We start from the raw sequence: 13997 nt of genomic DNA on the forward strand, positions 1-13997 counted from the left end.
TATATTGCCTGTGTACTCAGACTGAATCGGGGAGACCGGGATGTCTTTGCCAATGTTATCTGGTTCGCTTGGCTGGCGATCTCCATTAACGTGCCACCAGGCGCACTGAAGTAGAAACATATTGACACGTGTGCTTATCTTTATCGGCCGACCACGTTTCGCCGCTTAACAACTGTAATCGCACAGCGAGGGACGCGCCTGCATGTAGCAGACGTTTCTGGAAAGTTATCGATGCTTCTACCCGGCTGTCTGTTGTCGCCGAACCTTGTGTTATCTAATTTCATCGCGTGACTCGAATGTTGTAGAACTTTGTGGAAGGCACGCGGGTCCGAACGATTAGTCTGGAACATTCGACGACTGCTCTATAAAAGCCGACCCGCTTGACCCGCAGATCAGATTTTCGACGATCGCCGAGCGTGTTCGCAGCTATCGTTGTGCTATAAGTGTAGCCTGTTTTGTGGGCACAGGTTCGCCCAATAAAAGTTTGTTTGGTCGTTCACAGTATTGCTTACTGTGTTATTTAACGTCACCACCACGTGACAATATACTCTAATCGAATAGTATTTGCTATTGAGATCGTATTCGGCTTCACAATTCACTATTGAACATTATCGAATGGCCGTTTTCGTACGAATATAACGCGAAACGGCAGTTATGAAGTCTCGCAGATGAGGGGCCTATGCAAGTGAAGGACTCTTATTCAGAATGATCGTGCTGCTTGGCTGTTACGTGGCTGTTACGTGGAGGCGCACCAGTTCCTGAGAGAATTAACGCACGGCTGCTATTCGGTTCTGCTGAACAAGTTCATAGTTATCATTCAATATAAGCGTCCGCTTTGGGCAGCCTGTAAATCTGCGAACTTGACTAAGGCAAGAAAAACATTTTTTTTTGAAAGTTTCACGATGTCTCCAACCCATTAAAACTGGGTGCCCAATGTGGCATCACATTTATCTTCTTCAACGAACACAGCAGATGTGCAAATATCCCTAAATGCATGCTACGCATGTTGTTCCTATAAGTGCTTCAGTATTGTCCATATGATAGTGCACCGGATAACTGAAAGCAGCCGTTTATTATACAACAGGGTGCTTAGTTGAGCGGACGTACAGTTGGGAACGGCAGGCATAAAATATAAGATAAGGGTAACATGGTTTTCTCAGAAACCAGACTATAGAATCTTTCCTTTGCAGCCCTATAAAAAAACCAAACGCTGCAGCTACCTTTTCCTTTTTTTAATTAAATCAATTCTGGCGTTTTACGTCTGGCGATATGATTACGAAGCACCCTGTTCAGTTCCCAGCAGCTGGGATTGTTTAATGTGCACCTAACCAGAAGTACACGCGTATTTTTCTTTATCGTTCCCGTCGTATTCCGCGACCTGGTTTGAACGAGTGAGCTCGTGTTTGGCAGTGCAACGTCATATCCACTATGTAGCCACTAAGTAGTCTACACGTGGCCTTTTCTTCTCTTTTTGTATTGTTGTTAAGCGTGGACTGCACTCAAACTTCACACGGCGTACGCGCCAAAGATTAGCATATATAATGGCTACCTAAAACTCTTTTCAGCTCCGGAGGTCCGACCGCAATAAAAGAATTGTGTTACGCGAGGAACACGGCAACATGAATGGAATGTTGATCTGCAGTTTATTTTTCTGTAAGAACACTTCCCGCAAATCTGAGTACAGGGCGCAGGACGGGGCAGATATGTTTAATTTGTTTGCAGCGGCAAGCAGGAATATTACATATGTTTCACAGCGAAACTGTATACCGCTAGGGTACCGTGTATTTCGGTTCTCCATCAACAAAAAGTATCATTTTAATGGCTCCCACCCGCGTAAGCATGCAAACAATGCAGTCGTTCATGACCCCGTAAGGCAGGGGCTAACAATGGGCTAGACTCAGCAATAGGCTAGCACTCAGCAATAGGAAGCGAACGGTGCTTACATTCTTTGGAATCACGCATGCAACATACAGAACAGCATGTTGAAAACTGTCATGGATGAAATGTCGCAAAGCAAGCAAAAAATGCAATGGCTCATACCCCAGTAAGGCCGATGTTGCAAGCACTCAGAAAAGTGCATACATTCTTTGTTTAGTTTCGACAAACAAACAAATATATATATATATATATATATATATATATATATATATATATATATATATATATATATATATATATATATATATATATATATATACTAAACAGGAAAGGGGCAGCGTGGAGCAGGCTGGAAACTGCCACCGGAAAAGGCCCAACGGCTGCCCACTCTACAGAAAGGAGGGGACAGAAATATAGGAAGTCGCGCGTACTACATACAGAACAGCATATGTTTCAATAAAGAACAAGCTTAAAATAAAGCATCCGAACCACATAATAGATGACAAGCCGCTCGTGACGGCAATGCGAAGCGCGTAGCGCTCAGCGCATACGTTTCCCCGTAAAGATTACTATTGAGCAAGCTGCCGCGGTGACGGCAGCTTTAGACATGGGGTGTGACGTCCCTAGCTTGTCGTATATAAGATAACCAGCCTAGCAACTGATTTCAATGTCGTTTCAGCACCGCTATGGCACGCGGTGTGCTGTGAAAGTTGCGATTACTCCCAGCCCTATATCTACTTGAACATAACACTACTACCACTACTCTAAAGCCATACAGCATTGCATACACCTCTCAGTAGTGGTGGTTTTCAACAGCTTCACTGGTCATCCATCTTCACAGAGTGGAATGGCTCATGTTGTTGTCCCCGTCCGCGTTTCGGAAGATCTACTGATGGAAAACGATATGCGCAAGAATACACACGAGAGATACACGCTGCTTGAAAAACAAGAAAAATATTTCTTCTCCAAAGGGAACCGTAATATAGTAGAACGAAAGCCGCCACTGCGGCTGCAATGCGCGCGCAATCACCTAGCGTCATAATAATAATAATAAAAAACACAACAATGAAATACAGAATTCAAAGAAAGAATATATTCACAAGGCATAGAGATGTATGTCATATACAATTTTAAACACCGTTTGATCGGTCCGAATGCATATCCCAGCGCGTGAACTTCCCGTGAGAGGTATCACCAGCAGTTTCCTATTGGCCTCGAGCTCCACCACTGGAAAAGCTGGCGCCACCGTCGGCGTGACGTGTTAGGAGGGATCACGTGGACATAGCGGCCGCGTCGGCTGCTTCGGGAGCGCCTAAGCGAGCTGAAAACGAGTTTTTAATTCCCTCGTACGCTGCGGTCCTCATTTAGTGGCGAAATTTTCCCGCTTCGAGTGTCTCCTTTACAACGCTTGAAAGCACTGCAATAGGTAGTGGCTGCCTTTGAAGGCGCGCAACATGGTAGGCTACTGCTCGGTGCCGCAGGGCCGGACGCACGTAATGGAGGCCAGTGTCAGCCTTATTCACACGTAGCCGCAGGACAAGAAGCTGCGTGAAGCTTGGCTCGCGAAACATAAAACAGGCAAACAGTCATCGGCTACAACTCGGGTATGCAGCAAGCACAGACGCGAGGAAGATTTCTGCTACGGCGCCCGGTCTGCGATATTCTGAAAACGCGCACTGAGACGCTCGCCCGAGTCCGCTGCCCGACTAATGTCATGACGGCTTGGTCTATGAACTTGTCGATGCTATAGATACTGGCAAGTTCAGTTGAGTGGAAAGGCAGCGGTAATAAGCACATTTTAAAAAAGCATGGCATATGGTCATATTTGTGTTATGAATTCATGCACTGGATTACAAAAAAGGAGCAGCGGGAAATTGCGTGCTGAGAACACCGATAAACACACAGTGCGACGCAACTCGAGAAATAATATTGAAAGGTCAGTGAATTTAGAAGAAAAAAAAGATTGAATCGTCGCGACGGCACATCACAGTCCCAGTAGGCGTCGAAGTCTCTACAATGAAATTATTTTTGAACAGCTCTGATAGCGCCCACGCAACAATGGTTGCTTGTATACTGTCAAATGCTCATATTCTGCGGCCTGAAGCTCATGGCACGGTGCGAAAATGCGCGCGCGGAGAAAGCGAAACAGTGCGCGGACAAGCATGCAGACGCGCAGTCGGTCGCTGCGAATCTGCGCGATCGTTGCAATGAGGCTTCGTTCTATTATGCTCCATTTAGTTATAGAAACACTATAAGAACATATTTCACATAGTTTGCTCTCAGCGTTTACCTGCGTTTCACGCAAGAAGCCGGTTCGGGAGACTCCATCGCCGCGACCGCGCCCAGTGGCGTTCACTGTACGAATTCGGTAAAGAGATAGCGTCTGTAAACGATTGTTTCAGTTTGCCCAAGATTATTATTTAGAGAGTAAAAAAAACTTATCTCGTTTCGAAAGTACTTACAGAAATGTCCGGGAGAGCTCGCGCGTGGTGTTTTCAGTGAGCTCTGACAGCAAAACCTATGAGGAGCGAGCCGCGTGATCCCTCATACTACGCCAGCGAGGCGCTTCCGATAGCTGGCGACTCCGTAACTCCTCGCCGCCAATATGGCGACCTTCATTCACTTCGATCGCAGCGCCGTGACAGTATGTTTCGTCGTCGCGCGCCTTACTCCAAAGTATGCGCTGCCCCATCCGTTCTGGCCACTCACCGCTTTCTCTAGTGATCCTTTTCACTAGTGTGTACTAGATTAGGTTAGCTTAGGTTGAACGGCGCTCTTCCGCTGAGGCACCGCCTGTGGAAAAATAATGCGAGGGCGCAGCGAGCGAACTGGTTTGGGGCGGAGGCACGCCCCGCGGCATATTCAACGTGTTCTCGCTGCGGGCGCCAAAGCCGATTGCGCATTCTACGTACTGAAAATAGCGCTTTATTTCAACTGCAAGTTTATGCTCACGCCATGTAGCCAAACATATATTTGAGGCATGCATGATAGAGCCCGGCACTTTCAGACTTGCTGTCATTAGGAAGTGCGTCGTCTGCTAGCGAGCGCGCGTTCGTTGCGCGGATACGCTGTTTTGTTGCATTGAGCTTGTACAGCACATTTTTTTTAAATGGCCTTATTTGCTTTTGTGCGCCCGGGGCTCTTGTTGGCTGTTACGAATTGTAATTTTAGCCCGGTGAACTGCTGTCTTCAACACAACTCTCTATGAGTAACACGTAATTTTGCCCCATGCTGCCACTGACCGGCAACATTATGCACGCAAGATCATTTCATTGTGTTGTTCGCGCCTGCTTCTTTTTAGTGGAATATTAAAGAACACGGACAATAATCCAAGAGAAGATATTATCGTCAAATAAACCAGGTTTAGTAAGTGCGTGGCTCGAAGAGAAGCGCATGACTAAACATCTCGGTAAATCAAATGGTACATAGACATATTCACGACATAAATATATAACGGAAGCGTTATCAGATACTCCAAAAGCATTAATTAAAGAAGTGATAACTCTCGACCGGAATAAACGTGTTTGCAGTACCAAAGGCGGCACCATCATACCTTTCTTCATGGCGGTGCCGTGTTCCCGGAAGCGCGCACAGCGGCTTCAACCGACGGCCTGAGGCTGGAGCCTTATCACGGATGTGTCTAGAGCGTGCAACAATTCTAGTACACTCTAGATGGAACCGACCCGACCCCAAGTGTACCAATGGGTTTTCCAAGAGCAGGAATCATGTCAATGATTGGACGCTATTATGAACAAAAGTGTTAAGAGAAAGTATATCTCCTACGTGCACTCATACTGAATCGGAGTGACTGGGAAGTAAATACCTAAGTAATCTCCATCGCTGGTACGGCAATCTTCATCAATGTGCCAGCATGTCAAATGAAGTAGAAATATACAGTCTCATCGAATGCTATTTGCTATTCTGATCGCATGCGATCCCTGTGCTCAGTTTTAGATATGATGGAGTAATGGTGTCTGTTCGAATGTAATGCATACCAGCACTTCGGATTTTTTAGGGCGTGTCCAATGAAAGAGAGGACTGTTTCGAATGGTCCTGCTGCTGACGAGTCGCGGCTGTTGTGCAGAAGCCGACGAGTTCCCGAGCAAAGTAACCGACGCGGTTCGATAACTTCTGTTTAAAACGTCCGTAGATGTCAGTGAATACTAACGCCCTGTTTAGGCGCAGCAGTGTATATCCGGGAGCTCAATTCAGGCAAGGAAAATTTTCTTTTTTGACAGTCTACCATGTTTTCATAACGTTAAAACTGAGCGGTGCATGTTCCAGACGATCTATTCCCTTCAAAAAACAAAGCAAATCCGCATATATATCTGCCTGTATGTCAAGCATGAAGCTCCTTTAAACGCTTCATTATTGTCGTTGTGACAGTAAACCGGATACCTGAAAGTGGCCGTTCATATATACACGCTGCTCAGTTGAGCTCAGGTGCAGTTGGTAACGGCATTACGTGCAGGTATTAAACATAAGATAAGCCTAACCTGTTTTCCTAACAAATCCGACTCAAAAATTATTTCAATTTTGTTTACACCCTTCAAAAAGTGCCGAAGGACACAGGTACGTTCCTTTTATAGATAGACAAGTTCTGTGGTTTTATGTGGCAAAACAAGGATATAAAAATATGAGGCACCGGTGGCGCTTGAGTTTTCAACACCTAAGGTTCTTTGAAATGCACCTAATTATAGGTACGCGAGTGTTTTTTCTATTAAATACCCATTAAATTTCGCGGCCTGGATTGATCCGATGAGCTGCAGTTCGGAAGCCCAAAACCACAGCCGCTATTAACACCAATTAAGCTACTTTTAGGCTTATTAAGCTTTCGTTCTTCTTTATAAGCATCGACTGCCTGAAAATTGAACGCGGCTTACGGGCCAAAATTAGTATATAGAATAGTAACATAAAATAGTTTTCGGCGTCCGAGGTCCGGCCCAATAAAATACCGCGAACCAATTACTTCAAGTTTGGTTGCGCGAGCAAGACGCAAACATGGACGAAATGTTGCGCTGGATATTTTTTTTCTTTCGCAGTATTATTCTCGTAATGTTGAGAACAGTACAATGGGGCGTTGGATGGGGCAGCAATGCTTTATATGTTAAAGCAGCAAACAGCATGCTAACGGCCATCCTTTTCTTTTTCGTCTGCGTTTCGCGAAAAACTACTGATAGAAAACTATATGCGCAAGAATACACGTGATAGACACACGCTGCTTGTAGAACAAGCCAGCTAATTCTCCTTCCAGTCAACTACAATAGCACTGCAGAATGAAAGCCGACAACTGCGGCCGCTCTGCACACGCATAACCACGCGGCGTAAAACCACAAAAAGTAATTTATTTTTAAGACATAAATACACGTCATATGTAAGTATGAGCACAATTTGAGCGGTCTGATCGCAGACAGCTGCGCGCGAAGCAGTACGTATGACCCCGCCGAGCAAAATCCCCAGCTGTTTCCAACGGCGCGACCTTGCTGCCGCCCAATCCACACCGATCGCAGCGCCACCACAGTATTTTTAGTCGTCGGGCGCCTCACCGCAAAGCATGCGGTGGTGCGGCCGCTCGTTTCCCCCAACCGCATTCTAGTACAGTCTTACTTTCACCTTATGCATGCCCGCTCCTCCTGGTTGTCTCGCTTCGCTGCCGTGCTCAATCAACTGACTTCACCGCGCGTAGTAGCGAGTTTTGCAAACTATGGTCAGCGGCAACTGCGTGTTGCTGAAAAGGGCAGAGTCCTGAGAAGCGCACATTGGTGACGTTTTCAAACAGGAGCGCCAACGTAACACTGACGTAGTTAGTGTCAGTCAGCATTGATGTAGTGTCCACGTGTCTTTTAGAGAAGTACGCGGCGGAGGTAGCGAAGACAAGAGATAAACCGATCGCGGGCCTTCGTGCTCAGAAAAGTCTGGAGTGCACTTAATTAAACGAAAACAAGCCATTGGACACAAATTTTAACCACTCAGTGAACGCTTAGAACTAGTTCTCTATGTCCTCTATCGTGGCAGTCAAGCCATATCATTGCTGACCGAAATGTCATATAGTGATGCCTAATGAAATTCTGCAGAAGCCCATGAATTCCCAATGCTAAAACACCTTACAAAACCTGCAGGTAGTCTTTGTTGTCGCAACCCCCTTAAGTAACCTGTCTGGGCGAGGTAAAGTTAGTGTGCTTTAGATACCCTCGACTTTCTTTGTGATTATTTAAATGAGAGGGAGCTAAGCGCTGCGTAATTTATTTCAGCTACTTGGATCGCAATGCCGGAGTACGGTGTTTGTAGCTTAAAATTTATGAAGCAAGAGTGATCCATTTCGGACAAAGTCCCATTCAGAACAGCATTCGTGCTAACAAATGTGCGGTGTAATTTTGCTGCTACGCAGGGATGCCATTCCGCAATCGCTTTGATTCTCTGAGAGAGAACAATTTACGGAGCACGCAGGTGCTGTCGCAACCGTCAGCTTCTTGTTTTTTTTCTGGCGTGCGATGAATGTTCCTCCCTTTTACGATTGCGCGAAACCTGTCTGGGTTTCGTTCAATAAGTTCACTGTGATGGAAAAATTTGGAGGACACCTAAGCTTCGCCTTTGAGAGTGGAATGCGATAGCCATTCGAAGATCCCTCACTGTGTCTCACGTTTCCCGGCAACTGCAGCGTATGTAGCCGTAACGTTTATCGGGAAACGCTCGCACGGAAGGCTATGCATGATGGCGGGCTTTCTGGTCGAAACGCGGCCTCTTGCAGTGGACGCGTTTCTCGAAAAGTGCGCCTATCGTCGAATAGTTTGTTTTTATGGTCGCGTCGCCACTCCACTGTGTGATGTCTCTACGGCAGCGTGTGCAATCATCTTTCGTTACTCGCGCGGCGCTCAGTCACACTGCGCGTTCTGTCTCTCTTGCTGCTCGTGGCGCTAGTGCTCCGTGTGCTCGCTACGTACGAGCTACTTAAGAGTGCTTTTTCGAAGGTGAAAGAAGCCCGAAAATACACGCAAGGGGCCTCGAGCGGCCAGTCGCGCGTGAATTTCGCGCGTATTCGAGGGCTTCGTTTACGCTAGCAAAAACACTTTTAGGTATCACGTATTGAGCGACAGAAAGCTGTGTCGGTGGTTTTTCATGTTTCTCTGCAAATTTCTCATTGACACTTTTCATGTAGTTATAATATTTGAGATGTTGATTAATTAATTAGGACTGACTATGTAACTAGGCGGAAGGCAAAGAGTAATCTGACTGTCTCTAAGTGACGGCAAACAACATTACCTTGGTTTTCTCTGTCCAGAGCCTGCGGGTACGTACTGAGAGCAAATTGGACTTCTCTCTGGTGTGCTCTTTCATATTTCAATTGATGAAGGAAGCATCCAGCTGCTGGTACTTCGATGCTGAAGATTTGGCCGCAGAGCCGTCTGCGTCAGCAGGCGTTCGGTGCGTTGCTACAACACGCACCGGAGCACGTCAGGGTTGGACCATCCCACGTGTAGCCGAAAGCAGACGAAATACTGGCAATTTTCCACAATGTAATGTGAGACATTGAGAGAGAAAGGAAAAGGCAGCGAGATTCATCTGACCTTTTCTGGTCGCAAAAACATTTACTGACGCTTTTGGCCAATGTTATAAAGTTCCCAAGTTGGCAAAGGGCAATCTACTTTTAGAAATCCGCGAAACGAAACAACGCGAAAAACTGTCTAATATAGCGTCATTGGCAATCTCCCTGTGACGTTCACACCGCACCGAACAATGAACACCACCCGCGGAGTGGGTTCCGATGGTTATCTCATGGAGCTGACTTATGCCGATCTACTGGAGGGCAGGAGTGATCAAAACGTGATCAATATCAAAAGAATTAAGATGAGGCGGGATGGCAAGGAGAAGAAAGAAAGCACGAAATGCTAACTTTCGCATCAAGTATGCTACCCGAGATTATTGGGGCTGGGTACATCGAAATGCGGCTCAGACCGTACATCCCCAATCACCTTCGCTGTTTTCATTCCCAAAAATTTGGCCACAGTTCACAGAACTGCCGACGCCGCCAGACTTGCGCTGAAGGTAGCGCCCATGAAGGTAGCGCCTATCTGAAAATTGCCAGAATACTGTGATGGGGAACACGCCCCATACTCGCGGTCCTGCCCATCCTGGAAAAAGGAAAAGGAATAGTAGTAATGTCAAAGAAAACATGTCGTTTAAAGAGGCACGCAGGCGGGTAGAATACTGGCAAATAGCAGCTTCGCCGAAGTGGTGCGTCAGGGGGCAGCGCCACAACGGCCTCCGGCTACGGCCCGGCCCACACGCAGTAAGCCGACAGTGACGCCATCCGCCGCACGCCCCCCCCCCCCTCCCCTGTGGCTGCAGCTAGCGCTTCTCCGCCGGCCCGGCAGAAGGGACGATCGACTTCGGGCCGGTGGCCTCAAAGGTCTCGTCTACCGAGACGAGGCCTTCACATCAAGCGCCGCGCCTCGCAAGAGGCGATGGACACAACAACCAGTCAGACGACGCTGCCAGCGCCTAAGGATAGGCGACATTCTGGCGGTAACCTCAAAAAAGGAAAACACCACATCGTGGCGGCGGGAAAGGGCTCGGTGAGCTAACTACTCTTTCATAAACACACAGCACAAACACCCCATTAAAATTGGACACACAAATGACACTCGAATTACATTGGACACACAAATTACACTGGAACGTCACATGACTCCCCCTCAACACCGATGACGTCAAAGAAATCCTACACAGGTTTAATACAGTGGCACTGTGTGTTCAAGAGACACACCGTAAACCTATCCAAACAAACTTTCTCCGGCAATACGCCATTTTTCGGGAAAGCTGCGACGACGCTGCTGCGTCGTTCGCTGCCGTAGCAATAGTTGCAGACAAGTCTGTAGCCTGTCAACATGTGGCCCTCTAGCCGGCGCTTGAAGTAGTGTCAGTTGAGGCAATACTTTTTAATAAATTGGTCACTGTAAGTTCTGTATACATACGTCGAAACTATCATCAGGGAAAGATAAATTTTTATAATCTCGTTCATCAGCTTTCGGAACCCTCTATACTTAATTGTGGGTGATTTTAACGCTCATAATACGTTATGGGGAGACTCGCGATGTGACTTAGCGAAAACTTTCTCCTGAACTATAGTGCGCGCCTCGTGAATAAGAAGGAACCAACGTGCTGCAATCTTTATCACAATTCATATTCCTCAATGGACCTGTCGATTTGAGTGCTCAGCGTCTCTGTTCCCCGATTTAGAATGACATGTAATCAAAAATCCATTCGAAAGTGACCACTTCCCACTAACACTAAACCTAGTAACACAACAGACATCCCTCCGAATGTCCCTCGCCGGAAACTAGCCGAAGATAACTGGAAATCTTTTAAGGAATCCGTGTACATAACACGTGATTTTGTAAGTAATTTTCGTATAGATCATGCCGTGTCATATTTTACCGCTTTTGTAATGGACGCAGCTGCAAATTCCATCCCTCTAACAAAATGTCGTTCACGCGGAAGACGAGTGCCCTGGTGGAACGATGACTGCAGAGAAGCTCGAAAAAGCAAAACAAAGCATAGGGCATTCTGCGCCAATACCCAGCTGCAGAAAACCTGGTACAATTCAAACAGTATAAATATCAGGGAAGGCGCACGCGACGACAGGCTAGGAGAGCAAGCAGGAAGAAATTTTTAATCGGGAATCAGTTCGTATGCCCAGGAAACAAATGTGTGAAATGCGCTCAGAAGGCTAAAGGGTGAGGAACTGCATCCGCTGTCCTCGGTAAATAATCATGGAGACAGGTTGGAATATTAGGCAGACGCTCTCGTAACATATTTTCAGTATGCATCTAGCTCCACGCGCTATGCACGAACATTCCATAAATACAAAGAAATAGAAGAACGCAAAACCCTGGACCGCAGATGCATAGGAAACGATTTATATAACCATCCTTTCAACATTCCTGAGCTTAGAGCAGCATTCAACGCCAGTAAGAGCTCGGAGCCGGGAGCAGACAAGATCATGTATGGCATGACCAAGAACATGCCCACGGACACACAAATTATATCGCTAGTACTTTAGTAACACTTGGCCAGCCGGATGTTTTCCAACTCGAACGAAAGAAGCCATTGTTGTCGCAGTCTTGAAACAGTGTAAGGACCTATCCTCGGTAACAAGCTACCGGCCGATATCGCTTACAAGCTGTCTCGTAAGCTTTTCGAAAAAAATTATAAGTCGCCGTCTTCCGCACTTCCTAGTATCAAAGAACATCATTGATCCCTTCCAATGTGGTATTAGAAAAGGCAGGTCCACAACCGACTGTGTTGTGCGCATTGAGTTAAACAGCCGCTATGCATTTGCCCATACACAATATTTTTGTCAGGTTTTCTAGATGTGGAAAAACAAGATATGGTCTTCCACCCGATACCCCCTTCCCCCTATGCAGTGTAGCAAACGGGACGTGCGTCTAGTTAAGACCCCTGCCTTTCCTGTCTTCTATTTATCTCTCTGTCTCTCTAAATATAGAAAAGGTCTGTGACACCACATGGCGCTATGGTATTATCAGAGACATATCGGGAATGGGCACCCGTGGAACAGGCTCAGCATAGTTAAAAGCTATCTGTCACACAGTGAAGTGGCTGACGAGTTTTATAGAGATTTATACAGTACCAGTGGCACCCACGACGATAATGGAAGAGAAAATAGTCTAGAGGAATTCGAAATCCCGAAGGTAACGCCGGAAGAAGTAAAGAAAGCCTTAGGAGATATGCAAAGGGGGAAGGCAGCAGGGGAGGATCAGGTAACAGCAGATTTGTTGAAGGATGGTGGACAGATTGTTCTAGAGAAACTGGCCACCCTGTATACGCAATGCCTCATAACCTCGAGCGTACCGGAATCTTGGAAGAACGCGAACATAATCCTAATGCATAAGAAAGGGGACGCCAAAGACTTGAAAAATTATAGACCGATCAGCTTACTGTCTGTTGCCTACAAAGTATTTACTAAGGTAATTGCAAATAGAATCAGGAACACCTTAGACTTCTGTCAACCAAAGGACCAGGCAGGATTCCGTAAAGGCTACTCAACAATAGACCATATTCACACTATCAATCAAGTGATAGAGAAATATGCAGAACATAAGCAACCGTTATATATAGCTTTCATTGATTACGAGAAAGCGTTTGATTCAGTCGAAACCTCAGCAGTCATGGAGGCATTACGGAATCAGGGTGTAGATGAGCCATATGTAAAAATACTGGAAGATATCTATAGCGGCTCCACAGCCACCGTAGTCCTCCATAAAGCAAGCAACAAAATCCCAATAAAGAAAGGCGTCAGGCAGGGAGATACGATATCTCCAATGCTATTCACAGCGTGTTTACAGGAGGTATTCAGCGACCTGGATTGGGAAGAATTGGGGATAAAAGTTAATGGAGAATACCTTAGTAACTTGCGATTCGCTGATGATATTGCCTTGCTTAGTAATTCAGGGGACCAATTGCAATGCATGCTCACTGACCTGGAGAGGCAAAGCAGAAGAGTGGGTCTAAAAATTAATATGCAGAAAACTAAAGTAATGCTTAACAGTCTCGGGAGAGAACAGCAATTTACAATAGGCAGCGAGGCACTGGAAGTCGTAAGGGAATACATCTACTTAGGGCAGGTAGTGACGGCGGATCCGGATCATGAGACGGAAATAATCAGAAGAATAAGAATGGGCTGGAGTGCGTTTGGCAGGCATTCCCAAATCATGAACAGCAGGTTGCCGTTATCCCTCAAGAGAAAAGTATATAATAGCTGTGTCTTACCAGTACTCACCTACGGGGCAGAAACCTGGAGGCTTACGAAAAGGGTTCTACTCAAATTGAGGACGACACAACGAGCTATGGAAAGAAGAATGATAGGTGTAACGTTAAGGGATAAGAAAAGAGCAGATTGGGTGAGGGAACAAACGCGAGTTAATGACATCTTAGTTGAAATCAAGAAAAAGAAATGGGCATGGGCAGGACATGTAATGAGGAGGGAAGATAACCGATGGTCATTAAGGGTTACGGACTGGATCCCAAGGGAAGGGAAGCGTAGCAGGGGGCGGCAGAAAGTTAGGTGGGCGGATGAGATTAAGAAGTTTGCAGGGACGGCA

The sequence above is a fragment of the Dermacentor variabilis genome, chromosome 7 (genome assembly GCF_050947875.1).
Source record: "Dermacentor variabilis isolate Ectoservices chromosome 7, ASM5094787v1, whole genome shotgun sequence".
Taxonomy (NCBI): Eukaryota; Metazoa; Arthropoda; class Arachnida; order Ixodida; family Ixodidae; genus Dermacentor; species Dermacentor variabilis.